This window comes from Scyliorhinus torazame, chromosome 12 (assembly GCF_047496885.1).
Source record: "Scyliorhinus torazame isolate Kashiwa2021f chromosome 12, sScyTor2.1, whole genome shotgun sequence".
Classification (NCBI taxonomy): Eukaryota; Metazoa; Chordata; class Chondrichthyes; order Carcharhiniformes; family Scyliorhinidae; genus Scyliorhinus; species Scyliorhinus torazame.
In genome coordinates this window covers 47,981,909-48,008,699 of record NC_092718.1, presented here as the reverse complement: position 1 = coordinate 48,008,699, position 26,791 = coordinate 47,981,909, and the positions used below count along the sequence as shown (strand labels likewise).

General features: G+C 48.0%; 1 long non-coding RNA gene across 1 annotated transcript in view; it reads right to left on the bottom strand.

Annotated features, from left to right (window-relative positions):
- The window catches only part of LOC140387167 (uncharacterized), a 165,362-nt gene extending 140,962 nt beyond the window's left edge, over nt 1-24,400 (bottom strand). The window contains exons 1-2 of the long non-coding RNA XR_011933754.1: nt 24,046-24,400; nt 21,818-22,011 (exon numbers count right to left, since the gene is read on the bottom strand). This is a non-coding gene — a long non-coding RNA (uncharacterized lncRNA). The remainder of the gene's footprint in view (nt 1-21,817; nt 22,012-24,045) is intronic.
- Nucleotides 24,401-26,791: the final 2,391 nt, after the last annotated feature.

The following is a 26,791-nucleotide window of genomic DNA, read 5'->3' as shown; positions in this document are numbered from 1 at the left end:
GTCTCTATGTAGTTTGCACATTCCCCCCATGTCTGCGTGGGTTTCCTCAAGGTGCTCCGGTTTCCTTCCACAGTCCAAAGATGTGCAGGTTAGGTGGACTGGCCAGGCTAGGGTGCCGCTTAGGGTGGCGTTGCAGGAATAGGGTGGGGGATTGGGCCTCGGTAGGGTGGTCTTTCGAAGGGTCGATGCAGACTCAATGAGCCTAATGGCCTCCTTCTGCACTGTAGGGATTCTATGATAGGAATTAGGAGCAGAAGGCAATTTAGCCCTTCAAGTCTGTGTCATAATATACACCAGTATATTATGGTGCAAATACACACCCACACAATGATGGACATACAGTGGGACAAATCAGCATACACAACACCGCAGCCAATCACCAGTGAGAGCACACGCACTATAAAGACAGGGGACAGGAGAGTTCCCGCTCATTCTAGTAGCAGCCAATTCGGAGCACAGAGCTCACAGCCTGCAACACAGACATTCACTGTGTGCTGAGTGCATAACCTGGTTAAGACTAGGCAAGGGTCAACAGTTAAAGCTGGTATTGCATGTACCCACAGTTCAAGTATGTTAATATAGTTAACCTTATAATAAAATAGAGTTGCACCACTTCCAGTGTTGGTGACCTGTTTGTGATCCAGAACACCCAACACATCATGGTACAACGAGTGGTTGCATACTAGCACTTCTGAGACCCACCTGCAACTAATCAGCATTCCGGCATCCTGAAGTATGGAGAACATCAACCCGCCGCCGCCGCTCCGCATCGCCGGCAATCTCGGGGTCAATTGGAAGATTTATAAACAGCGCTTCCAGCTCTTTCTCGAAGCCACGGACAGGGAGAACGCCTCGGACACCAGGAAGATTGCTCTGCTCCTCTCCACGGCCGGGCAACACGCCATCCACACCTTTAACTCCCTCACATTCGCAGACGACGAGGACAAGGCAAAGTACAAGACGGTTCTCCTCAAATGCGATACCCACTTCAGCATAGAGGTCAATGAAAGCTTCGAAAGATACCTGTTCCAGCAGCGCTTGCAGCGTAAGGACGAGCCTTTCCAATCCTTTTTAACACACCTCCGCATCCTTGCGCAGTCCTGCGGCTACGGGCCCACCTCTGACTCCATGATACGCGACCAGTTCGTATTTGGTGTTCTGTCCGACCCCCTGCGTCAGCAGCTCCTCAAAATTAAGCAAATCACCCTAGCGATTGCCATCGAGACCTGTGTCTTGCATGAAAACACGCAGGACCACACCACGCATGCGCGGTGGTGCAACGAGCGTACTGACGTCACGACGTGCGACAACTGTGGCTCCGCCCATTAAAGCGGCAATGTCCCACAAACTCGTGACAATGCCTACGATGTGGCAGACATGGCCACTGTGCTGCCTGCTGTCGAGCAGCTCAGCCTGCCAATTCACATCGCTTCAGCCAGCCTCGCAGGAACATTCGGGCAATTCAACCTACGTTCACCGAGTCCGATTCCGACTTCGCGCAGATCAGTGACACCGAGGACCTGAGGGAGCCTTTTCGAGTCGCTGTTATAACAAAGAACAGGCTGTCCCCGAATCAAAACCACCAACCGCTGTCGGTGCACAGCATTGATCCAGACGACGAGTGGTGTGCCACCCTGACGGTCAACCGATCCCAGATACGATTCCGCCTGGACACTGGTGCTTCCGCTAATCTCCTAGCGTGGTCAGACATTCAGACCCTTGGGGTTAAACCAACCATTCTTCCGTCAACCTACCAACTAGTGGACTACAATGGCAACGTCATTCCTGCTACCGGTTCATGCCAACTCGTAGTGACGCACAACTCGCAAAAAGCCATCCTTCCCTTCGAGATCGTGGGCTCCTCGAAGGACTCTCTGCTAGGCGCACAGGCGTGCAAATTCCTAAACCTCGTTCAACGAGTACACTCTCTCTCTCCAGAGGACATGTCTGCCTTTCAGGATGCGGACTTCAGGGCGCAACTCAATGCCATCATCGACCAGCACCGCGACGTTTTCGAAGGCATGGGCACGCTTCCATACACTTACAAAATCCTGCTCCAAGAAGACGCCACGGCTGTGGTTCATGCACCTCGCAGAGTCCCATCACCCCTCAAGGACCGCCTCAAGCAGCAGCTGCAGGACCTCCAGGACCAAGGAGTGCTCTCCAGAGTGACGGAACCAACCGAATGGGTCAGTTCGATGGTGCGCGCAAAGAAGCCTTCCGGTGAGCTCCGGAGCTGCATTGACCCAAAGGATCGGAATCACAACATTTTGAGGGAAAATTACCTTATCCCCAAGCGCGAGGAGATTAAATGAAAATCGCTTATTGTCACAAGTAGGCTTCAAATGAAGTTACTGTGAAAAGCCCCTAGTCGCCACATTCCTGTGCCTGTTCGGGGAGGCTGTTACGGGAATTGAACCGTGCTGCTGGCCTGCCTTGGTCTGCTTTCACAGCCAGTGATTTAGCCCTGTGCAAAACACGTGCGAGATGGCTCGGGCCAATATCTTCACCAAACTTGATGCCTCGAAAGGATTCTGGCAAATTCAACTAGACAGGTCCAGCAGAAAGCTGTGTACCTTTAATACCCCGTTTGGCAGATACTGCTACAACAGGATGCCGTTTGGGATTATATGGGCATCAGAAGTATTCCACCGGATCATGGAGCAAATGATGGAGGGCATTGAGGGAGTGCGTGTCTGTGTTGACGACATCACCATTTGGTCCACCACCCTGCAGGAGCATATCAGTCGCCTCCAGCGCGTTTTCAAACGAATACGGGACCAAGGCCTTCACCTCAACAGAGCCAAATGTTCCTTCGGCCAGACGGAACTCAAGTTCCCAGGGGATCACATCTCTCAGTTGGGTGAGCGGCCGGATGCGGACAAGGTGGCAGCCATCACGGCCATTCAGAAGCCAGTGGATAAGAAGGCGGTCCTCCGAATTTTGGGCACGGTCAACTTCCTGTGGAAGTTCATCCCCAACCTCGCCTCCCATACCACAGCTCTCCGGAACCTGGTCAGGAAGTCAACAGACTTCCAATGGCTTCCCGCCCATGAGCGCGAATGGGAGGCGCTTAAGACCAAGCTTACCACGGCCCCGGTATTGGCATTTTTTGATCCCACGAAGGAAACAAAAATTTCAACGGATGCCAGCCAATCTGACATTAGAGCGTTGCTCCTGCAACGCGATGAGGCCTCATCATGGGCCCCGTTGTATATGCGTCACGTGCCATGACCCCCACGGAACAGCACTACGCACAGATCGAAAAGGAGTGCCTGGGTCTGACTGGGGTCGACAAATTTCATGATTACGTGTACGGCCTCCCCCAATTCACTGTCGAGACTGACCATCACCCGCTGGTCAACATTATACAAAAAGACCTGAATGATATGACCCCTCGCCTCCAGCGCATTCTGCGTAAACTCCGGCGGTGCGATTTCCAGCTCCTATACACCCTGGGCAAGGACCTGATCATAGCCGACGCTCTGTCCAGGGCAGTCAACACCCCGTGTGACCCAGAGGGGTTTGTCTGCCAGGTTGACGACCATGTGGCCTCCAAGGCCTCCAATCTGCCGGCCACGGATGAACGCCTTATCCACATTCGCCGCGAGACTGCGGCTGACCCCCTACTACAGCGTGTCATGCACCACATGGCGGGTGGCTCAAGGGCCAATGCCCGCTGTTCTATAATATCAGAGACGATCTGGCGGTAGTCGATGTTGTCGTGCTGAAGCTGGACCGCATCGTGATCCTGCACAGCATGCGCCAGCTCGTTTTGGAACAGCTACACGAGGGCCATCTTGGCGTGGAGAAGTGCCGACGGAGGGCCCGAGAGCTGTGTACTGGCCCGGCATCAATGAGGACATCGCCAACACAGTGCTCAACTGCCCCACCTGACAGCGGTTCCAGCCGGCTCAACCACGTGAGGCCTTACAGCTCCATGAGTTGGTCACGTCCCCTTGGTCTAAAGTAGGCGTTGACCTGTTCCATGCGCTCGTCAGGGACTATGTTCTGATTGTTGACTATTTTTCAAACTACCCGGAGGTCGTACGCCTGCACGACATCACATCATCGGCGGTCATCCGTGCCTGCAAGGAGGCCTTTGCTCGTCACAGCATCCCACTCACTGTGATGTCGGACAATGGCCCCTGCTTCGCTAGCCAGGAATGGTCCAACTTTGCCAGCAGGTACAACTTTGTGCATGTGACATCCAGTCCCCTGCACCCCCAATCCAATGGTAAAGTGGAAAAGGGCGTCCACATAGTCAAACGGATCCTCTGCAAAGCTGCCGATGCAGGATCCGACTTCTATCTCGCCTTGCTGACCTATTGTTTGGCCCCACTGTCCACTGGCCTGTCGCCAGCTCAGCTGCTCATGGGTCGCACCCTCAGGACCACGGTGCCGTCCATTCACGTCCCAGACCTCAACCACGTTCCGGTCCTTCAGTGGATGCAACAGTCTCGTGCACAACACAAGGCGGCGCATGACGCTCGGGCGACTGATCTCCCTGCTCTGGCGCCGGATGACAACGTCCGCATCCACCTTCCGGAGGGTGGCTGGTCTGCAACTGCAGTGGTTCTCCGGCAGGTGTCTCCCCGCTTGCTCCTGGTTCGTCTGCCAGATGGTTCCATTCACCGCCGCAATCGGCATGCCCTTCGTCTCGTTCCACGCTCGCTACTTGATCCTCCACCGGTGCCACGCCCTCCTGTTGTCCCCAACCTGGACTATGTGGAGATTCCGAATACTCTGCATCCTCCTCACTCTGCCGTGGCCCAGCCCGTTCCTCAGCCGGTGGCTCCTGACCCACCCTGACACAACACCGCAGCCAATCACCAGTGAGAACAAACGCACTATAAAGACAGGGGACAAGAGAGTTCCCGCTCAATTGGATAGCACAATTGCTTCACAGCTCCAGGGTCCCAGGTTCGATTCCGGCTTGGGTCACTGTCTCTGCGGAGTCTGCACATTCTCGCCCTGTGTGCGTGGGTTTCCTCCGGGTGCTCCGGTTTCCTCCCACAGTCCAAAGATGTGCAGGTTAGGTGGATTAGCCATGATAAATTGCCCTTAGTGTCCAAAATTGACCTTAGTGTTGGGTGTGGTTACTGGGTTATGGGGATAGGGTGGAGGTGTTGACCTTGGGTAGGGTGCTCTTTCCAAGAGCCGGTACAGACTCGATGGGCCGAATGGCCTCCTTCTGCACTGTAAATTTTATGATATTCTAAATTCTATGATATTCTAGTAGCAACCAGCTCGGAGCACAGAGCTCACAGCCTGCAACACAGACATTCACCATGTGCTGAGTGCATCACCTGGTTAGGACTAGGCAAACACCAACAGTTAAAAGCTCGTATTGCATTTACCCACAGTTCAAGTATGTTAATATAGTTAACCTTATAATAAAATAGAGTTGCACCACTTCCAGTGTTGGTGACCTGTTTGTGATCCAGAACACGCAACACAACAGTCTGCTCCTCCATTTATTTAGATCATGGCTGATCTCTTCCTCAGATCCACATTGCTGCCAGTTCCCCATATCCCTTTAACCCATTTTTAAAATTAAAAATCTATCTCCTTCTTGAAACCAATAAATGATTCAGACTCCACCGCAATGAGTTCCACAAATTCACCACCCTCAGCGAGAAGTTGTTCCTCCTCATCCAGGTTTTAAACCTACTGCCTCGCAACTTTATCTGTGGCGTCTCATTCTAGATTGCCCCATAAGGTCTATGTTTACTTCTGGGGTAGGGGGTATTGAAGCCATCCACCTGCAGAAACAATGCGCGTTTGCCCTGAAAATGGGAGGGCATGACCTGCGGCTCTGTTCCCACTGTCACCACATGTCACCACCACCTTCCTCCTGGTCTTCCACTGTGTCTTCAACGATCTGAGGGCATTCAAAATACGTCCCACCCAATGAAATATAGGACGCGAACCAATGGCCATGCAGCTCGCCGTGGCGCAGGTGGTCAATAAAACCCGTGAGACCCCACTCCTGGGAGCTACCCGGGTTGCAACGCCTTATGACATCCAACACGATCTTGCGAGACGTCGCAATGTAAATCCCGTCCATTGTGGGCGGAGTTTTGGAAAATTTGCATATTAGAGCGAGACAGCCAATCTCACTCTAATGTGAAGATTCCCGAGGTACCTGAAGCTTTGGGATCATCTCCTTCCTTTCAGAGACCTCGGGGGAGCGCCATTCAGGACTGGCCTCCACAAAGGGGTACCAGATGGAATGGCACTTGTGGGGGTTCCTCAGGGGATCGGAGGCCCCCCAGGCGCTGCCCTGACACTGCATCCACCTGGGCCACCTGGGTGCCAATCTGGCACTGCCAAGGTGCCCAGATGACATTGCCAACTCGAAGGGGCACTTCCAGGGTGCCAGGTTGGCACTGCCAAGGTCCCAAGCTGGCATTTCTTGCGTGCGTGTGATCGGATTGAGGGTGCCCTGCGTGGGTGCTGGAGAGGATGCGGGGGGATGCGGGGGCGGGGGGGGCAGGGTTCCTCCATAGTGTGTTAGGGCTGCGGGGAGGGTCGGGGATTGCTTTGGGGGACTCGGAGTTCGGGATGCCGTTTAAAAACGGTGTCCCGATCTCGCGCTACACTGGGGCGTTCCAGCGAGCAGAGCTCCCAGTGTACAAAATGGGGCTACATGCAGCCTCAGACGTGCGTTCCCCGCTGAGGCCCCTTATTTAACGCGAGTTGCGTTAGAAAGCCATGTGTTTCTCGGCGCTGTGAGCGATGGTAAACAGGCAGCTAAGTGCGCTCGCACTGGGACTTTGTTCCCATTTATTTAAATCAAGCCCATAGTCACTGTTACATTGTAGTAAACAGAGCAGCAAAAGTGCGAGATAATAGTTATCTGCCTTTGAGTGTTTCAGGGTTGGTTCAGGGATAAACTTGAGCCAGGACACCAGGGAGAACTCTGTCCTCAAAACAGTGGTATCTGTTCCATCCAGAGGAGGCTTTAGATTCTGAGATATGTGTGCAACCAAGTAATACATGTCCAACACTTTAATAAGGCCACGAAGAATCCACACCGAGTTTGTAGAATGAAAACTTACTTTATTTTACAACTACTATTACTTACACCTCCAGTCATTCCGACATGGGTCTTCACTGGTCGGTGCCTTACTGGCTGAATCTATTTATACATAGCCAGACATTGTTAGAGTCTCCTTTGAGGGGCTGGTTTAGCACAGGCCTAAATAGCTGGCTTTTAAAGCAGACCAAGGCAGGCCAGCAGCACGGTTCAATTCCTGTACCAGCCTCCCCGAACAGGCGCCGGAATGTGGCAACTAGGGGCTTTTCACAGTAACTTCATTTGAAGCCTACTTGTGACAATAAGCAATTTTCATTTCATTTTTCATTTCATTTCATCAGGGGAGCTCATATTCTGTAAAGTCCACGGGGTTGTTAATCATTCCCACCCTGTAAGACCCATGTGGGTTATAACACCATGGTAAACTACAGAAGAGCTTTCAGGGAGAATCTCCTGATGAGCAAATGACTAAGAGCTTGTTTCTGGCTCAAAAGGAATCGCAAAACATCTCAAATATGTTTGATAAATCTCTTCTCATTCGCCGACAACCATCACTTGCACCCCAAAGCCCTTCCCACCTTCCCTCCACCCCCTCCCCGTACCTCCCCACACCCCCAATGCGCTATTGTAATATATTGTTGTCAATTCAGACATGCCAAATCTGACTGTCCAAGTTCATTAAACTTATAAGGAAGAAGTAATTTTAACATTTCTCTATCCATCTTGCACTGCGAATCCACCATCAACAAATGAAGGTCTGAGATATCAGCATTGGTTTACCGACATTGCTTGACTTGCTGAATGTCTTGAGCACTTTCTCTTTGAGAGAACGAGCTTGAAACTGAGCAGCAACTATTCCTCGTCCACCAGCTCTCTTAAATAGTCAACAAGCAAGCATAACGACACAAAGCACCAAGCAATTTAATATTCATAATTGCTTGCTACTGTCAGCCTCTTTGCAATATTATTGGCAATTATTTTTCATCACCCAATTGGCAACTGGGATATGGGGATGAAAGATCTGCTATATACCCACCCTTCATCTCTGCAGTTCATGTTACAAGGCCATTAGGATTATTTTATCTTAATCAGGGGACAGAATATATTGTTTAGTCCACCTGGATTGGAATGTTAAAGAAATATCTGATTTGAATTTGAAAAAATACAATTTCATCCAAATAGAAATGATATTTTACCCCTTCGTGATCTCTGCTCGAAATCTAAATTCCAAACTCTCGATTTTTCATGGGTTAAGAAGTCACATAAAAGTTGTGCATACCCTTATCATCTGTATGATTGTGATGCTAGTTGGTGCTTCCCCAATGCTGATCTGTGTTGCGTAATGCTGTCAATGAGCTCCACACACAGCAGGAGGCCCCGGCAGTGTTGTTTGTCGATCACATGGTTCAGCCAATCTGCGCTTTCTTAAAGACAGGCTGCTTCAGAAAGGCAAGCTGGATCAATAGGTTGCTGCAGTGAAAGTTCTACGAACTGAACATCAGGGCAGACAGGGAATGTGGTAGATTTGCTTCCAGAGGCAGTGGTGCAAGAAGAGAGATGACGTGGTCGCCCCAGGTGGCCAGGACAAGGAAAGCCCTCGGGAGGGAGTGAGAACACAAGCCCAGGAAGGGAAGCTCCTGGGGAGAGGGCAGCATGCCAGTGATTGTGCAGCACTGTGTTTGAGCGTTGAGCTTGCCATAGCTGAATAGCTGGAGGCTTGCGGAGACAGGCACATCAGTCAGCAATCCACTCTGGCATTTCAGACTCACACCAACATCCACATATATCACTTTACCGCTCACACCTCTAACAATGCTGCCAGCCTCGTAGTCACCTCTTGTTGACTCCACATACTGCCAGCTATTCAGCTATATCAGGCACATCACCGAAACACAATGCAAAACAATCGCTGATATTTTGCCCTCTCCTTCTCAGAACACAGTGCACACAAAAGATGAGAGCTGAGAAGAGCTGGACGAGGACGAGGATGCCTGTATCTTCTGAGTCCTACTGAAGAGATGGTTCTCAGCATCATGATGCAGGTTGTGACAGAGACCATAGCATCCAATGACATTAAGATGGTTGACGATAATGGTCTTTTGTCCCTTCACAGTTTTTAGCACATCCTCATTCTGATAGCTGACATGATGAGGAAGCTGCAGGTGCTATGACCTTAGCTCTTCTGCTGTCACCCCAACCCTCTTTCATCACACCAAGCATCCACGTATCTCCTCTTCGTCTCCCAAGAATTGCCACCTGCCCAGCCCCATGATGAGGAAGGAGAGCGGCCATAGAGCACTGATGAGGAGGCCTTGTCACTCGATTTGACATTCACAGCTGGCAGCTTTGACACTAGCATAGCATGTCTCCTGGAGGCTGCTTTTGAGTTGGGATCAGCACATGGAGAGTCAGCGGGCATGATCGGTGGGACCTGTACCCAGGCCAAGTGAAAAGGAGGGTCAGGTGGCAGGCAAACACTGCTGCAGAGGAATCAAATGAGGGCTTCAATGGGGTGGCATATTAGCAAGCTCTCTGACTGTATTGGGACTGAACTGCTTGGTGCATTGGCTGACCTGCCAGGCAGCATCCTGTCATTGTTAAGGAGCATGGAGGGGTTTGGCTTCAACTGGGTAGAGGGCATGGTGTGGAGCTTTCCCATCCTGCGGCCTCTTCTCCAATCACCCTGTCATGTTGTAGAAACCTGAGGCACTGGGTATTGGCGCCCATACCTGTTGCAGCCCTTGAGTATGTCACCTACTCCTCTGCCAGCCCTGAGGATAACACAGAGTTGGTTTGGATGTTGTGCATTAGAATAGTGCCAATTCATTGGGCAGAATATTACAGCCCCCTCCCCACCAGTGGGATATTCCAGTTCCGCCGAAGTCAATGGAGCTTTGAATGACTCACTGTATTTTCTGCCCCTGTCTCTGCCCCACTGTGAGTGGGCCATAAAATCCCACCCATTATCTCTGACTGCATATATGCGTCCAGAACCCCAGAAAACACCGCACGGGTCTTGTAGGCAGTGATTAATGGTACAGCCTATGCCCAGGGAAACTAAGTATGCCATCATTGTACAGCTAGAAGATATGCATTTAAAATTTGCACCCTTAATGTCTTACACCCCGAAAGTAAGTTCTATTTTGGGATAGACATTCGCCACTGAGCCTAGGAAGCAATCTTCAAGGAATACTTTAGGTGCTTAAGGGGTAAGAAAGTGACTAAAAGCTGTTTTGTTGAAACACCAATTTATTTCACATTCAACGTAAACCACTATCTCTCAAAGTTGAAGCCAGTACAAGGAACAGACACCCGGAGGCATGTTAATCAACATACCGCCTCTTAAAGTGCTCATTAAAGAGGCTGCACTGCATTTTGGTGGCTAATGCTTCAAATAACACACTCTCCTAACAGTGAGCAGTAGTTCAGGAGGAAACAAAACATTGATGTCAATTTAGTGCTATTTAAAGAGTAGCGTCCATTTCTTGTTCGTCGTTGGTACTGTAGTTAAGAGCAGCGTTTTTCAAACGTTTTTGCCCGGGACCCATGTTTACCAACCGGCCACCCTTCGGGACCCACGCCGGCCAACCTTCACGACCCATGTCGGCTGATCTTCTTGACCCACAACTTTCAATTACTTTTATGTGACAGGTGAGCCTGCTTGGTCCTCATGATCTCACTTGCTTTGTTATTCAATGTTACATTTCTGATAATGACTTCAGCTGATGAATTAAGATCTCACTGAATCCGTGGAAAAAAATCAAGAGGTTTGTCCTCGAACTCGCTATGCCTTTCAACGTCTTTAACATTTTGAGGGTTTTTAACTTTCATTTGCCAGTGCTTCCCTGCATAGAACATGCATGAACTTTACATCCTGATTTGCAGTGGCACAATTAATAACCCAAACCTCATGTAATCAGCTTTATGCTGCTTTGTTCCGGTTATCAACTTCTTCTCCATGAGTTGCTCACCAGAGTCTCTGGAGTTCATATCAGCACTGCTGGCAGCTGCAAAATGGAGGAATCTCTCTCGCATGCCAAGAACACCTGACATCAGCGTACTGGGTGCGAGACCTGCTCTCTGCAACCGCTCCAGGCAGGATCCAGCGATTTAAAAAAAAATTTGCTCCTGGGTCATCGCGCTGACATCAGGAGGAGGCGTTTTGCCCTTCTAGGCTCCGTACCTGCACACTGCCGAGGGACACGCATGCGCAGAATAGCCGGCATTCTTAAAGCCGATCACGGACGACATTTTAAAAACCCGGCCGCGCCGTTGGGGACGTCTTCTCCAGATCGGGAATGTCGTGACACATGGCCCCACAATCAGAAATGCCATGACGCACGGTTCAACGATCGGGAACGGCGTGACGCATGGTCCGCGACCCGCCCACGACACCCACGGGTCGCGACCCTGCGTTTGAAAAAGACTAGTTAAGAGGGTCTCTGAAGCATATCAAGAAATGTCTGTAACACTGGGCGGGATTCTCCCGTACCCGGCGGGGCAGGGGTCCCGGTGGGACGGAGTGGCGTGAATCACTCCGGCGACGGGCCGTCCCAAAGGTGTGGAATCTCCCGCACCTTTAGGGGCTAGGCCCGCCCTGGAGTGGTTGGCACCCCGCCGGCTGGTGGGATAGGGGCTTGGCGCCACGCCAACCGTGCCAGGGCCTCCGCCGGCTGGCGTGAGTCAGCGCATGCACGGGAGAGCCAGCGCGTGCTGGCGTCATCCCCGCGCATGCGCAGTGGGAATCGGTTCCACGCCGGGAATGGCGGAGGACCACGGCCTCCGGTGCGGAACAATAGAGTGCCCCCATGGCACAGGCCCGCCCGCGGATCGGTGGGCCCCGACCGCGGGCCAGGCCACCGTGGGGGCACCTCCCAGGGCCAGATCCCCCCGCGATCCCCCAGGAACCCCGGAGCCCGCCCGCACCGCCAGATCCCGCCAGTAAGGGACCTACTCTAATTTACGTCGGCTGGACCGGCTACAGACAGGCGGGACTTCGGCCCATCATGGGCCAGAGAATTCGCGCCATTGAGTCGCGCCAGACCCCGCCATTCTCCGAGGCGGGTGGCGCGACTCACGCCGGGCCGGTTTCTGGGGGGGCGGGAGAATTGGGAGGACGGCGGGGCAGGATTCACGCCGACACCCAGCGATTCTCCCACCTGATGGGGGTTCGGAGAATCCCACCCACTGTGTCAAGACATCACCAACACTTGAGCAACATTTATTCCGAAAATCTCTGATTTCCTCATCTAAAAATAGTTTGCACTCCATCCGTACTGGACACCTTATAGGAGTCCCAAGGAGAGAGAGGGTACACAGCCACGAGCAGGTGACGAGTAGGTCACCCTTTGTCTGCAGCAGGGCATGAGACCAAAGGCCGACGACATTAGCTGCTGGTGGGGTCGGTGAGGAACTGTCATACCCTCTTTGTGTGTCCAGGACATCGCTTCTGCTCTGGATCAGTGACACACTTGACAACCTGTGTGCTCTCTCACTCAGTCTGAGTAAGACTCTGCAGTGTGCCAACCAGAGCACTCCACAATTAAGTGCACATGGGTGCCATTGAGAGTTCATGGGCCAGATTGTCCGATTCTGAGGCTAAGTACGGAGCAGCCATGGCGTTTTACGTGGAAAATAGTCGGCAGCACCCCTGATCGATGCTGCGATCGGTGAGGGGCTAGCAGCCGCTCCAAGTAAAGCACCTGGCCTTCACATGGCTGAGACCACACATCCCCTGCGCCGTGGTGAACTAGGCCCATCGGGGGCGGAGCATCGGTGAAGGGCCTTCAGGTGACGTCCTGAGGCCGGCCCAATGGTGTGCGGCGCACCATGATGACGCCGATTTGTAGGGGACAGAGCAGGCAAAACCTATGTAAAATAGGCGTCGCCCACGATTCCTTCATGAAAATTGATTCTCCGCCTGATCGGTGATTACAAAATCGGCATTGGGAAACGGAGTATTTCGCCCCGTATATACACTGCTCCGTGAAAAATGCATCCACACCCCAAAATGCCAGACACTCATTGCTTTATCCATTAAGCCTGCTCCACTCACAAAGAAATAACGCATCAAAGCCGAGTGTGAGAACAGTAGATTCTGTGCCCAAAGAGATCTTTGCCAGAATAGCTAAAAAGACTAACGATTTGGAGTTCTGGCAAGGAGTTATCAAGCCCAGCTGAGCTTACAAATGAGGAAGAAACTAGAAGTGAAGCATAGAAAAGTTTTTAAAAAGTAAGCACATAAAAAAGAAAAAAAGTGCATCCTTTGAAAAATGCGCTTTAACAGCCGGCTTTGGTTCTTGAAGTCAAACAAGAATACAGCTGTTTAGTTACCTGTATGGCAGGTAACATGTGCTACTCAATTCAGTAACAGCAAAGGCTTTCGGAAGAAGGCTCGAGTCGTCCAGAAGTTTTACATAAAGTTCATTGAGTAACACAACTTAAGTAACTGCGTGAGCTCTTACTTTAAGAACTGTACCAGTGGAAAGGTTACAACTTTTCTATACACTACAACTAGGCCTGACCACACTAACAGCCCTGAGCTAAATCTCTGCCTTTGTTCGCCTCACAGTCTTCTCAGCCAAAGAGCCTTGACGGCTGCTTGCTTCCCCCTTTATACCTGCCAGTGCTGCCCCCTAGTGGTCTTTTCATTTCCCATCAGCCCCTTCTTTTAAAAATAATTTTGAGGACCCAATTCATTTTTTCCAATTAAGGGGCAATTTTAGCATGGCCAATCCACTTAGCCTGCACATCTTTGGGTTGTGGGGGCGAAACCCATGCAAACACGGAATGTGCAAACTCCACACGGACAGTGACCCAGAGCCGGGATCGAACCTGGGACCTTGGCGCCGTGAGGCTGTAGGGCTAACCCACTGCGCCACCATGCTGCCCTTCATCAGCCCCTTCTGTACATGCCCATGTAAAGATCACTACATCCCCCTTTTTCACTTCATTTTTTTAATTGCAGAGCTGTAACTACAATGGAACAAACACAATTAATTTCATACACAAATACAGAACGGAGAGCAATAATTATATCAGTCCCATGTTCACAAGTTCAGACGGTTGGGTGCACGTCTGATTCGGGTAGACCTCCTGAGTGAGCATGGAGACCCTGAGGTTTTTACGTCCAGCTGGGCACCAGCTGCTGGTGTCCCGGGATGTCGCATGATAGCGCCCTGCAGATCCAACGTCGGAAAACAGGTTGATGAGGTGGAACCTTCAGCAGGTCTCGTCGATTGCATCAAAACAGCATACCATCATCAGACTTCACAACGTACGATCGTAGTGATACTTGTCGGAGGACCATTGCCATGTTAGACCATCCACCACCAGGGTGTCGCAGTCTAACCATGTCGTTGATCACTAACGGATGCAGCACTTTCGCATGTCGGTCATAGTGCTGCTTTTGTATGTGACGTTGGTGACACAACCTGTCCAGCACTTGCGAGTGATCTGGATCGGTGAAGTGTAACGCCGGTTGCGTTGTCCTCACATCTCGATTAAAGAGCATTTGAGCCGGTGACAGCCCTGAGCTCAATAGTGATGACCGATATGATAATAGAGCCAAGTGTATGTCGGAATTCAAGTCAGTGGTCTTGCTGAGCAGTTGCTTAATAATGTGTCCATCTTTCTCCAGCCTGCCGTTCGATTGAGGAAAGTGTGGACTCGATGTCACGTGCTTGAAGTTATATTTTTTTGAGAATTCCATCCACTCCCCACTTGCAAAGCAAGGACCATTGTCAGACATGACTATTTGTGGGATGCCATGCCTCGAGAAGGTTTCCTTGCAGGCTTTGATAACTGACGCCGATGTGAGATCCGGGAGTTTCATTACTTCCGGAAAGCTGGAGTAATAATCGATGAGAAGAACATAGTGTCGACCCATGGAATGAAATAAGCCAATACCAACTTTGTCCCACGGTGACATAGCCATCTCATGTTGTTGGAGTGGCTCCTTGCATTGTGCCGGCCGATGTTTTTGACACGTGATACATGTGAGCACCATGTTTGTTATTCCTCTTTATCCCAGGCCAGTACACGGATTGCCGTGCTCTTCTTTTGCACTACTCGACATCAAGATGCCCCTCATGAATCCTGCGGAGCATGTCTGCCTGGGGGCACCGCCCTCTTGGCCAGCCATGCTGAAGGTTGTGCATGACCTGGAGCAGGGTCGCATCTTCTCGTGTTGCCTGACGAATTTGCTGCAGCCTCTCATCCGTTGCCGGGGAGTGTCTCTCTGCACAACTGTGCATGAGCTTCTACATCGTTAATGGATGCTGGAGGTGTACTGTTAGCGTCAATGGCTCGGGACAAGGTGTCAGCGATTATTAGGTCCTTCCCTGGAGTGTAGACCAGCGTGAAGTCGGACCTCCTCAACTTCATCATCATGCGTTGTAGGCGCGGCGTCATGTCATTGAGATTTTTGTTGATAATGTTGACCAGTGGCCTATGATCAGTCTCCACTAGAAATTTGGGAAGGCCATACACATAGTAGTGGAATTTTGTTATACCCGTGACCAATCCAAGGCACTCCTTCTCTATCTGTGCATACCTGCACTCTGTGGCGGTCATCGCTCTAGAAGCGTATGCCACTGGGGCCCAGTCCAATTGGTCATTCTGTTGAAGTAGCACCACACCAATTCCATGTTGGCTGGCGTCGGTGGAGATCTTTGTGGGTTTTGTAGGGTCGAAGAATGCCAGCGTCGGAGCTGCCATCAATTGGTGATTCAGATCCACCCACTCGTCTTGGTGGCGTGGAGTCCAGTCAAACTCTGTGTCCTTCCTTATCACATTTCGTAATGCTGTCGTCCGTGTTGCTAGGTTCGGTATGAACTTGCCTAGGAAGTTGATGAATCCAAGAAACCGGAGCACTGCATTCTTGTCACGTGGCTGCTGCATGTTCTGAATTGCCGCGACCTTCTCAGTGTCCAGCTTCACCCCGTGATCTGATATTGTGTCACCCAGGAAGGTCAGAGATAAACATGCGAAGGTGCACTTGGATTGGTTAAGCTTCAGCCCAAATTGGTGGATTCTTTTGAAGACTTGCTTTAACCGAGCAATGTGGTCTTCCCCTGTCATTGACCATATTATCATACATCAACATATACTCGGACGCCGTCAATGCCTTCCGTCAGCTGCTCCATAATTCTGTGAAATATTTCGGATGCAGAGATAATCCCGAAAGGCATACGATTATAGCAGTATCGTCCAAATGGTGTGTTGAAGATACACAACAGCCGGCTGGAATCATCGAGCTGCATCTGCCAGAAGTCTTGTGAGGCATCAAGTTTGGTGAATATGTGAGCCTTCACCATTTCACTCGTTATCTCCTCTCGCCTGGGGATGGGGTAGTGTTCCCTGCGAATGTTTTTGTTCAAATCTTTGGGATCTGAACAGATTCTGAGTTCACCGGACGGCTTCTTGACACACACCAATGAGCTGACCAATCAGTCGGCTGTGGGACCTGTGATATGATGCCTTGAGATCGGAGGCATTGGAGTTCTGCTTTTAGCTTGTCCCGCAACGGAGCTGGTACCCTCCTTGGTGCATAAATGACCGGTGTTGCATCGCCTTTTGAGCAGGATTTTGTACTTGTAGGGTAACGTACCCATGCCACAAAAGGCATCAGGATACTCACTGAGAAGCAGCTCGATGGCATCAGCCAGTCATGATGAATCAATCGTGTTCATGAAAATCCTCTGTATCAGCCGCAAATCCGTGCAGGCTTGAGCATCGAACAGCGACGTTCGTTTGTTGTCCACGATCTCAAAGCGTAGTCCTTTCGTGACTTTCTTCTTGTCTACTTGTAGGTGGCATGATGCCCTCGAGGTGATCCGGTTGCCATTGTAGTCTGTTAACTTGCCTGCAGCAGGTATCATCTTGTGTGTCCCTGGGATGGATGCGAAATCTTCGCTTGTCATCAAGTTTGCGGACGCTCCCATGTCAAGCTTGAACGTAATTGGGGAGTTGTTCACTTGCACCATGGCACTGCATTCACTTGTGGAGTCAATGGTATGCACGTATTGAGGCAGTCTGGTCAGCTCGTGCGGTTCCTCTGTGACGTTTATGATTCCAACGCCGTATGTGTTCTCCCAGGAGTGGAAATCTTCGTGGTCGGAAACATTTTCTTTGAGTGTCTGACTGTCCATTGCATCTACTGTGCGAACCTTGAAGTTTCCATGTCTTTGCGTTGGAGAGTAATATTTTGCTGTGGACTGACACTGGGAGGCAAAATGATTCATTTTGGAGCACTTTAGACATATTTTCCCTAGTGCAGGACATTTCCCTTTTAAGTGGGCGTTGCCACAACGGTAACACATCATGACGTTCGTGACGTCACACATCGGATGACTTGTTCTTCTGGCTGGGTTCGGAACTTTGCATACTGCACATGCGCAGACATGCTGGAATGGGCGCCGGCGGCCGGAAAGGAATGCCTGTGAGTAGAGGCCACCATTTTAACGTCTTCCACCTCGTGGTGGATTTCTCCACATTTCTTTTTTCTAGAAATTCTAGGTACTGCTGCTTTTTCTGTTCTTGCTGTAAGCGTTTTGCTATGGTAGTTTTTAAAGTTAAATCAGTTTGCTGCATTAATGATTCCCTCAAATTTTCATCTGAGAGACCATAGATTAATTGATCCCTGATGATGGAGTCTGTTACATCAGCATAGTTACAACCTTGTGCTAGCAATCGGAGATCTGTGACAAAATTAGAGAGTCTCCCCATTTCGTTGGAATCTGTTACGCAGGTTAAAGCGTTCCATGGTTTCATTTGAATGTGATTTACAGTGTTCATCAAATTTTGCAATTATCACTTGAAAGCTATTTTTATCTTCATTGTCACCATACGTAAAAGAGTTATAAATGTCTACAGCTTGCCGGCCTACCGTTGACAGTAATAGCCCAATCTTTCTCTCGTCGGGGGCTGCATTTAAGGCACTGGCTGCCATGTATATTTGAAGCTGCTGTTTATACATTTTCCAGTTACTATTTAAATTACCGGTAGTTTTTAGCAGTTCTGGAAGTGACGTGTGGTCCATCGCTTCGGTTGGTTGTCTGGAATCCAAATGCTGCAAAGTCTTCCACAGTCGAGTGGCCGGCCCATTACCTTTTCTGCTTATTTTGGTTCTTTCTGATTTCTAACTTAATCTATCTAGTACTGTTCGATTAAAGCCAACCTGGTACCATGTTCTGTTACCTGTATGGCAGGTAACATGTGCTACTCAATTCAGTTACAGCAAAGGCTTTCGGAAGAAGGCTCGAAGTCGTCCAGAAGTTTTACATAAAGTTTATTGAGTAACACAACTTAAATAACTGCGTGAGCTCTTACTTTAAGAACTGTTCTAGTAGAAAGGTTACGACATTTCAGTACACTACAACTGGGCCTGACCACACCAGCAGCCCTGAGCTAAATCTCTGCCTTTGTTCTCCTCACAGTCTTCTCTGCCAAAGAGCCTTGATGGCTGCTTGCTTCCCCCTTTATACCTGCCAGTGCTGCCCCCTAGTGGTCTTTCCATTTCCCATCAGCCCCTTCTGGACATAACCATGTAAAGATCACTACAAAAGCTAGAAGCAAGGCGAATCTTCGGAAACACAAAGCAAAAACGGTAATGCAGGCCCTTGGCCTTTACATTTCTGACAGGAGCTGGGAAGGTCACATTGGGAGTAGTGCCTATGACATCATATCATTCTCAAGAACCAATCAAGGGTTGGACAAGTTCCAGTACTGTTATGAAGAATGCCTGCATGGCCATGAACAGTTATTAGTGCCCATATTGCCCATTTATCTTGTTGCTGTACAGTTTAACTAATTGTATTGCTCATGCAGTAAGGACAGCACCAAGCAATATTAGAAAAGGCCAAAAATGCCTTTACCTGAAAGATAATGGGCTGAATTCTCCATTTCTGAGGCTGAGTGCTGGCGGGAACGGAGAATCCGCAGGAGGCTCACAACAAGAATTTGGCACGCACTCTCAATGATTCTGGAACCGGTGAGGGGCTAGCCCTGGCGCCACATGAAACTCCTGCGATTGATTGCAGCGCAAACAACCAGAGAATGACCGGGTCCCGGGCCACGCATGCGCCGGGCTGATGAACTGCACCGGTCGCTGCAAAACATGGTGCCGGCCGTGATCGAACTCTAACCTGCCAACCGCGACCCCACAGCCCACCCCCCGGCCACCCCCCACCAATTCCCCAGCCCTAGCAGAAGCCCTCATCCCCGGCCAGCGGCACGGATCCAGGACGAGTGTGGCGCCGCAGAACACTGTCCGCAGCCGGCATGCCGGATTCCCGATCGTTGGCCCTGATTCCGTCAAACCTCCGTCTGCCCCGATTCCTGTGTCGGAAACCTTTCTCCGTTAAAATCACGTTTTCGGTGTCGGGCTATGGAGAATCCAGCCCCATGTGACCATAAGGTTTTTTTTCTCGATAATATTTCCATCGTCTGGAGATTTATTTCATAGGGTAGTTTTGTCAACCTTGAGAGGGTACATAATGCACTCCTTTCTCATCACCAGAGCCACAGTTATTAGCCTTGCTTTTCTCAGGTACATCCTTTGTGATCGATTTTCTTCACAGCCATTTTCATTTGATTTGCGTTCAACATAACGCTGCAATCAAATGGATTGCATTTTCAGCCTTAAGGATCGCCCTTTAACTCGCTCTCATGTTTGCTCCTAAAGAATGATGGGAAAAGATGCTTGCCAAAGAGGTGCTGGGTGCAGGCATACAGCTAAAGACGTTAAAGATTCTTTTTAAAAATAAATTTAGAGTACCCAATTCATGTTTTCCAATTAAGGGGCAATTTAGCATGGCCAATCCACCTACCCTGCACATCTATTATTATTGTTATTATCTTTGCGTTATTGGGGCGAAAGCCACGCAAAAAGGGGGAGAATGTGCAAACTCCACACGGACAGTGACCCAGAACTGGGATCGAACCTGGGGGCTCGGCGCCGTGAGGTGGCAATGCTAACCACTGCGCGACCGTGCTGCCCTCGACATTAAAGATTCTTGACCCATTGGATAATGAAAACATATGGAACAGTGCTCAAGGCAAGATAATTGTAATAATCCCAATGAGATCCAAGGGGACCTTTCGGTTGGTCTCCCGTCGGCACGTGGAATACGAGCTTCCCAGCTCAGGGGCAGAGGTCCAACTGCGGGGCTTGTTAAACCGGATTGATAAAAGCCGGCCAGGATGGAAACTGGGATCGTCGGATGGTCCCGATTTGACTGGATGTACTGCCCGCTATTTTGCGGCATTACATTTACTTACTTAATAAACCTTTGAATTCAAATCCTTCTTGCGACTCCTGCGATTATAATAATAGCAGAGCCTAAAACATTAGTATTGTTTGTAATCTGCAGTTGGATGCGACTGGACACATTGTAATATTAGAGCAATGAATTTAAATAATTTAAACTTTTTCTTCTGCAAAGTTAACTTGTCTCACTTAAACCATCACCACCAGTGATGCCACCATCTTCTCAGCATCACTGACAAAATACTATAACCTTGTCTAACAGGATAAGAACTAATGCCTGACAGCACATCAAGTTACAACAGGACTATGACAGTAATCCTGCACTGCCTTGTTTCAACTTTCGGGTCCCCGCAAAGATTAACTACTTTTCCTGTATCAAAACTACTTCTATGTTTAGTTCCTTTAACTTGCCCAAAGCCTGGGCTTATTTAACTCGTGAGCTGCATTCTCTTCCATCTCCTAACCTGGAAAACCTTCCGACAGGAAAATTTGTCCGGACATTTTTCCTTTAAGCCCTGCAGGCCTACATTACAGCAAGCAAAACAGAGCATCAGAAATATTCCTTTATCATTCTATACGACAGTCCAGTGCCACCTGGTGCATGCAAGGGAAGAAGAACAGATTTTACAGAACACAAAAGTTAGTTCTACGATAGAATTCTTTAAATAAAGTATGATTGTCGAGTGGGAAGGCTACTCGTCAGAAAAAACGTGCTACCTTCGGTAAACCTCAGAACCGCACTTGTAAGGTTTGTTGATATTTTTCATCGCATTGATACCAGTGTCTGAAACGGAATAATCTTGACTCCTGCTGATCATAGTTGGTTTGCGTTAGATAGGGTGAGGGGTGTCTCTGCCAGCTTCGACTGGGATCAGTTTTTCCTTTCTGGTTGTAAATTGGGTTCCATTTTTAATAATTCTCAGACAACAATGGACTTGAGCAACCTATATTCAGTAGCTAGCAATAATTCATAAAGAGCATTCATTGAGACTCGCTGGCACATTGGAAGCGTGGTCACATTGAGACAAGGTTCCCCCCCAAAAAACATTCCTGCAGGTCAATACTGAAATTTGTAAACTCTTGAAGGATTGAATAAGCGAATGTAACATTCCAGCAGTCCTATTGATCTGTTTTGCAGCTACAAAAGATTTGCTTCAGTTAAGCAGGTCAGAGCTGACAGACTTCAAATTAAATTTCATTTTTTATTGAATTGAGCAACAATTTATTAAATCAAAATCACACGTCGGAATCTGATTTTTTTTTTTTTACTTCCTGAACAGCTTGGTGTATGCAACCTTTTAAAAATTCAAAGTTAGACCTTGACATTCTTTCCTCTTAACTGCCTCTTATTATAAGTTAAAAAAAGAGAAGAGGAAATTGTTATACTGTTTAGAAAGAATAAGCTTTGGGTCTTGTCAGCATGTTAAGTACATCTTGGCATTCCCACATGCATGAGTCTGTAGCATACTTTTTTGCGAGTGGAGGAAATTTATTCCTTTTAGTACCTTAAGTCCATAATGTTGGCATAGGGCGGGATTTTCTGTACCTTCCCCGTGGTGGCGAAGGCGGGTCGTCATTGGCCGCCAGTGGGATCACCCGGTCCCGCCGGTTGTTTTGTTTTGCATGGCTTGCCCGTCCCGTGATCAGGGAACCTGCTGCAGAGGGGAGGGGGTCACCTTCGGCAGGAAGCAAGATGCCACTGTTGGGAAGGGATACAAAATCCCAGCCAGAGTATTTGTGAATTCCCACTTTTTTAATTCCACATTATTTTATCTCTATACACAATCATTTCAAAAAACTGTTAATGGTTTGTGAGTACCATGCTCATGGAAAAGTAATGATAAAAGGATTTTGACTTCCTAAACAATTTTGACATGTAATACTTTCAAATGTTTGGGGGTTAAAATACTGTTCAAGTGTTAATGGCCTTAAAGTTCAGGCGCGGCTATATTTGAATGCCTTGGCTGCACAGATGAGATGGTCTGAGAAGTCCCTGAGTTTGGGGTCTCAAACACCATTATAATGTAAATGGTGCACTCAAAGGGGTTTAAGCAGGTTAATGCTCCAATTTCCATATAGGTGATTGAGTTGAATTTGGGGAGCCTGAGGAAGAAAAGGGTGGGCCTTGGAATCCATGGTTGGGATTTAGCGAAGGGTCGGATCCAAGATCAGATCACAGACGTCGGGAGTACTGTTGGGGGTTGGGATCACTGTCAGGGGAGTGTAAGGATGTCGGGCTGGGCCCAGGCTGAGATTGTAGGAGTGGGGTGTGAGGGGGAAGCAGAGGGAGGGCTGGCAGTCAAAGTCAGAAGTGAGGTCTGACATCTCGGAACGAGGAGGGATGATCATTATGGTAAATAGTTGCATCTTCTTACCTATGCGATGTTTAGCATTGGTTTTCTGAGAGGCAATCAGGTCTAGCGCCAGCAACCTCTGAGTAACCCAAAGTTGCAACAGGAACCAGATTTGCTTCTGCAAATGTACCTGCTTCTCATATCGGTCAAAGAAGTGTTTTGTTTGTACATTACAAAAATGATGACAGACCCGATTTGTGACAGAAATATGTGCATGCATCAGGCACCATTTTGTTTGCCAAACAGCACCCATATTCTTTCCTGACTAAATGAATTAGGAATTGAGCAAACAGGATGTGGGATAGCTAATAGTTAATTGAACAGATTATCGTCTAATAGGTACGTCCTTATAACCCACTTATATGAGGCCTTCATTATTCGTAAGTTATGGATCTTCAAACTAGCGAAATTATCTTGTCAACCAATGCTTTGTAAAAAGCACTTTATTCCTCCTGCCAACACTAATCTTATCTTCCCCAACGAAACTATGTTTTCAATAGAAACACATTAATGTGAGAAGTGACAATTTTATGTGTTCAGTTAAAAATTACTTGGGCAATAATTATTCAATTTGCAATCAACTACAACTATACACAACTGCAAATAACATTATTCGAAGATAATCATTTTCCGAATAATTCCAATTTTCTCTGCCTCAAACCACCTTTTTTAATCATTGAAAATATTTATCTTAATTGGATAGTGCTGAGCAACGTGTTTTGGAATTTCTGTGCACAACTGAGAAACATTTTACAAACCACACATGAGGACTTGGTTTAGACCTGGTTGGTAATCAGTAAATTACAAAAAGCCCTGTATGCTTTTATCTGCTAAATGGCCCGTACAATTAACAGTAATACAATTGCAAAGCAAATTAAGTTTGGTCGAGATATTTAAGGTTAAGCATCTTTCTAGTCAAAAGCTAACACATCTTCTCACTGTGCCAGGACGTAAACGCTGATTGGTCAGAAAAAGAAGAGCCAAAAACTGTCAGAGTAAGAATGTCTGAAGCATGACGCCCAGCTCAACATCCACATCAAGGATGCTTATGTGGCTACGTTTGTGCCTGCACTTTTGCTAATTTGTTGGGAATATATAGCTGCACAATAACAGGAGAAGGCCATTCAGCTCCTCAAGCTTGTTCTGCCATTCATGAGGTAATATTTGAGTTCATTTAGCCCTATGAATATGTACTAGGTCCATATTTCAATGATCCCTTCATATTCTACGCAAAACAAGAGTTCCCTGAATTCATGAACCAAGAGGTTTATGAGAGAACCTATTTGTTATTATGGTAAAATAGTTCCCCTAGTTTTTAGACCCCTTCACCTTTGAACAAACAAACTTCCACTCATTGCTACAACGAGGTGCTTACTTACCGATAGATGCCAGACATCAGCCTTAAAGGAAAACAGGCAATAACATCAACCAATTTCACACAAAAGCAAACTGTTTTCTCCCCAGGTTGATCAATGGTTGTCAGTATTAATTGTCCACATTAATTGTCCATTAGTTGTGATGTGGGACTGGAGATTTTGTCACAACATATCAAAAGTTGTGGGGGCTGTGGTGGTGATCAGGGCTGGTGATTGTGAGAACCAACCAGAATGGCTGTGAGATTGCAGAGAAGGCTATTCAGATCGGATGTCATTTGCACTCACTGATTGATTGTGCATGAACCTGAGAAAGAAAAAATTGCATGAGTCGATGGTTTCTGAGTCGCAATTGATTTAGTGTTCGGCATGCAAAGAATTTGTACCAAAAAATATACTGCACAAATACAGGTTTCAAAACCACATTTCAGACAAGAGCCTGTTTTATTTTTAATTTATTTAAATTATTTGAACATAGGTGCAAGAAAAACTGGGGGCATGCCCAACACATCAAAAGTGTTGTGAAGCACTGTGGGATATCTGATCGTCATGAATGGTGCTATATGAATGCACGCTGTCTGAGATGGATTCTCTGCAGCTGGGAGGACAGGCGTACTAACATCAGCTCCTTGAAGGAGCCAAGCTTGGCAGAACAAGCTTGAGGAGCTGAATGGCCTTCTCCTGTTATTGTGCAGCTATATATTCCCAACAAATTAGCATCGAGCCAAATCTGCATCGAGGCCATGATTGCCCGAAACGAACTCCACTGGGTGGCCATGTGCTTAGGATGTCAGAGTCCTGACTGGCAAGGCAAATCTTCTTCACCCCGCTCAAGGAAGGCTTCCAAACAAGAGGAGGACAAATGAAGCTCTTCAAAAACACCCTGAAGGCTTACTGCAATAAATGCAACATAGATGTCAACACCTGGGAGACCCTTGCTCTGAAGAGACCTACTTGGAGGAACCTACTGATTGAAAGGACACAATTCTTCAAGGTCACCTGACAGCAAAAGGAGACCCAGAAAAGGAGTCTGAGAAAGGAATACCAATGATCTGGAGTCCAAGGACCCATTCCACCTCCCAGAAACACCTGCCACATGTGCGATCGAAGATGCGGGTTCATCAGCCACGCAAGAACCCACAGAACCCATTGACCAGTAACACGGAGATACTTAGGTGGACAATCATACTCGTTAGCAAGTGATTGCTGAAGGGGAAGCATATAAATGCAAGCCTTTCTTTTTAAGAATGCAGCAACTTGCAGAACTACCACTGTTGGAGAGAGGGCAGATAGATGGTGTGCACAATTCAATTCAGGGAACTGTAACACAATACATTTTGGGTGAGCAGACAGTGAACAGCTTCTCAAGAACAGCTTCTTCCCTACTGCCATCAGACTTTTGAATGGACCTACATCGTATTAAGTTGATCTTTTCTTTACACCTTGCTATAACTTGCGGAACAGATGACATTATATTCTGCAGTCTCTCCTTCCTTCCCTATGTACGGTATGCATTGTTTGTACAGCATGCAAGAAACAGTACTTTTCACTGTATACCAATACACATGACAATAATAAATCAAATCAAATCAGTGAAAGAAAGAAAGGCCAAAATAAACCATCATTTTTTCAAAGTTTCTGAATAGACCATGAATTAAACCATTCTGGCAAAGGCATCACTTACACCTTGAGCCTATAAAAAGTGGGAACAGTAGCAACAGCAGGAGTCCACACCATGGGGTGTGAATCTCAAGTGGAACCTTGGAAGTAGATTAATCGGCCAGACCCTTGCCTCATGGAAATAGAACTACCTTCATAATAAAAGAGGTGTCATTTTTGAGGTGCTGCCTCAAACCCTACAGGTTAGAACTAAGCAGCTTAAAATGACTGAACAAAGCGGAGGCAGCACTTGCAATCCATGGTAGAGTAAATTGTTACAGCCATGATATGAGGCACCTACAGTCTCATACTGCCAAGTGGAGAGAACAGAAGTTGCAGCAGGAATCAGGGAACATTGGACCAGAGGTCTAAAGGTAGGTGAATTATAGGAAATGTCCTGTGCGGCAACCTGTTGTTCGGGTCAGACAAATCAATGTGTTACAGTCGATTCACACAAGGATTTCAGGATGTTCCTCAGAGACCGCAGAAATAGGGCTTGGTTTGACCATTAACTTCGCCCTAGTGCTTGTGGCGCTTGAAATGAGTTCAGTCTGCAGAATGAGGTTTATTTAAGAACAGTGACTGCAAACAGGATTAAAATGCACATAAATTAAATCTCTATAGTCTTTAACGTGCCAAATTTCACCTCCCATACTGACTCATTGAGGTTTGGTGATTCTGTTTCCCCCACAATGTATTGCAGTTTTATTTATTTGCCAAGCTGGGTTTTATTATAAAAAATTAAAATGCTTGGATTCAATACCAGATTTTAAGCATTTTCAATCATTGTCTATCTGTGTCAGTTAAAAAAAGATACCATCTCTTTGAGAGTTATTAATGTCCAACTATAAATTTGGAAACCAAATTCCTTTAACATATGCGGATCCTGTCACCCTTTAATTTACCTTTGGTTAGGAGACAAAAATAACAGCATCAAATCCCTGCAGGCTCGTAACAACCTGACATGTTTTCAAGAAGGAGATAGCGATACGATGATAAAACCTAATAAACACAATATAAAAGCCTTGACCAGCCTCAATGGTGTGTGCCAGTGTAAGCAAATCCCCCACCCAAGGCAAACAAATAGGCCTAA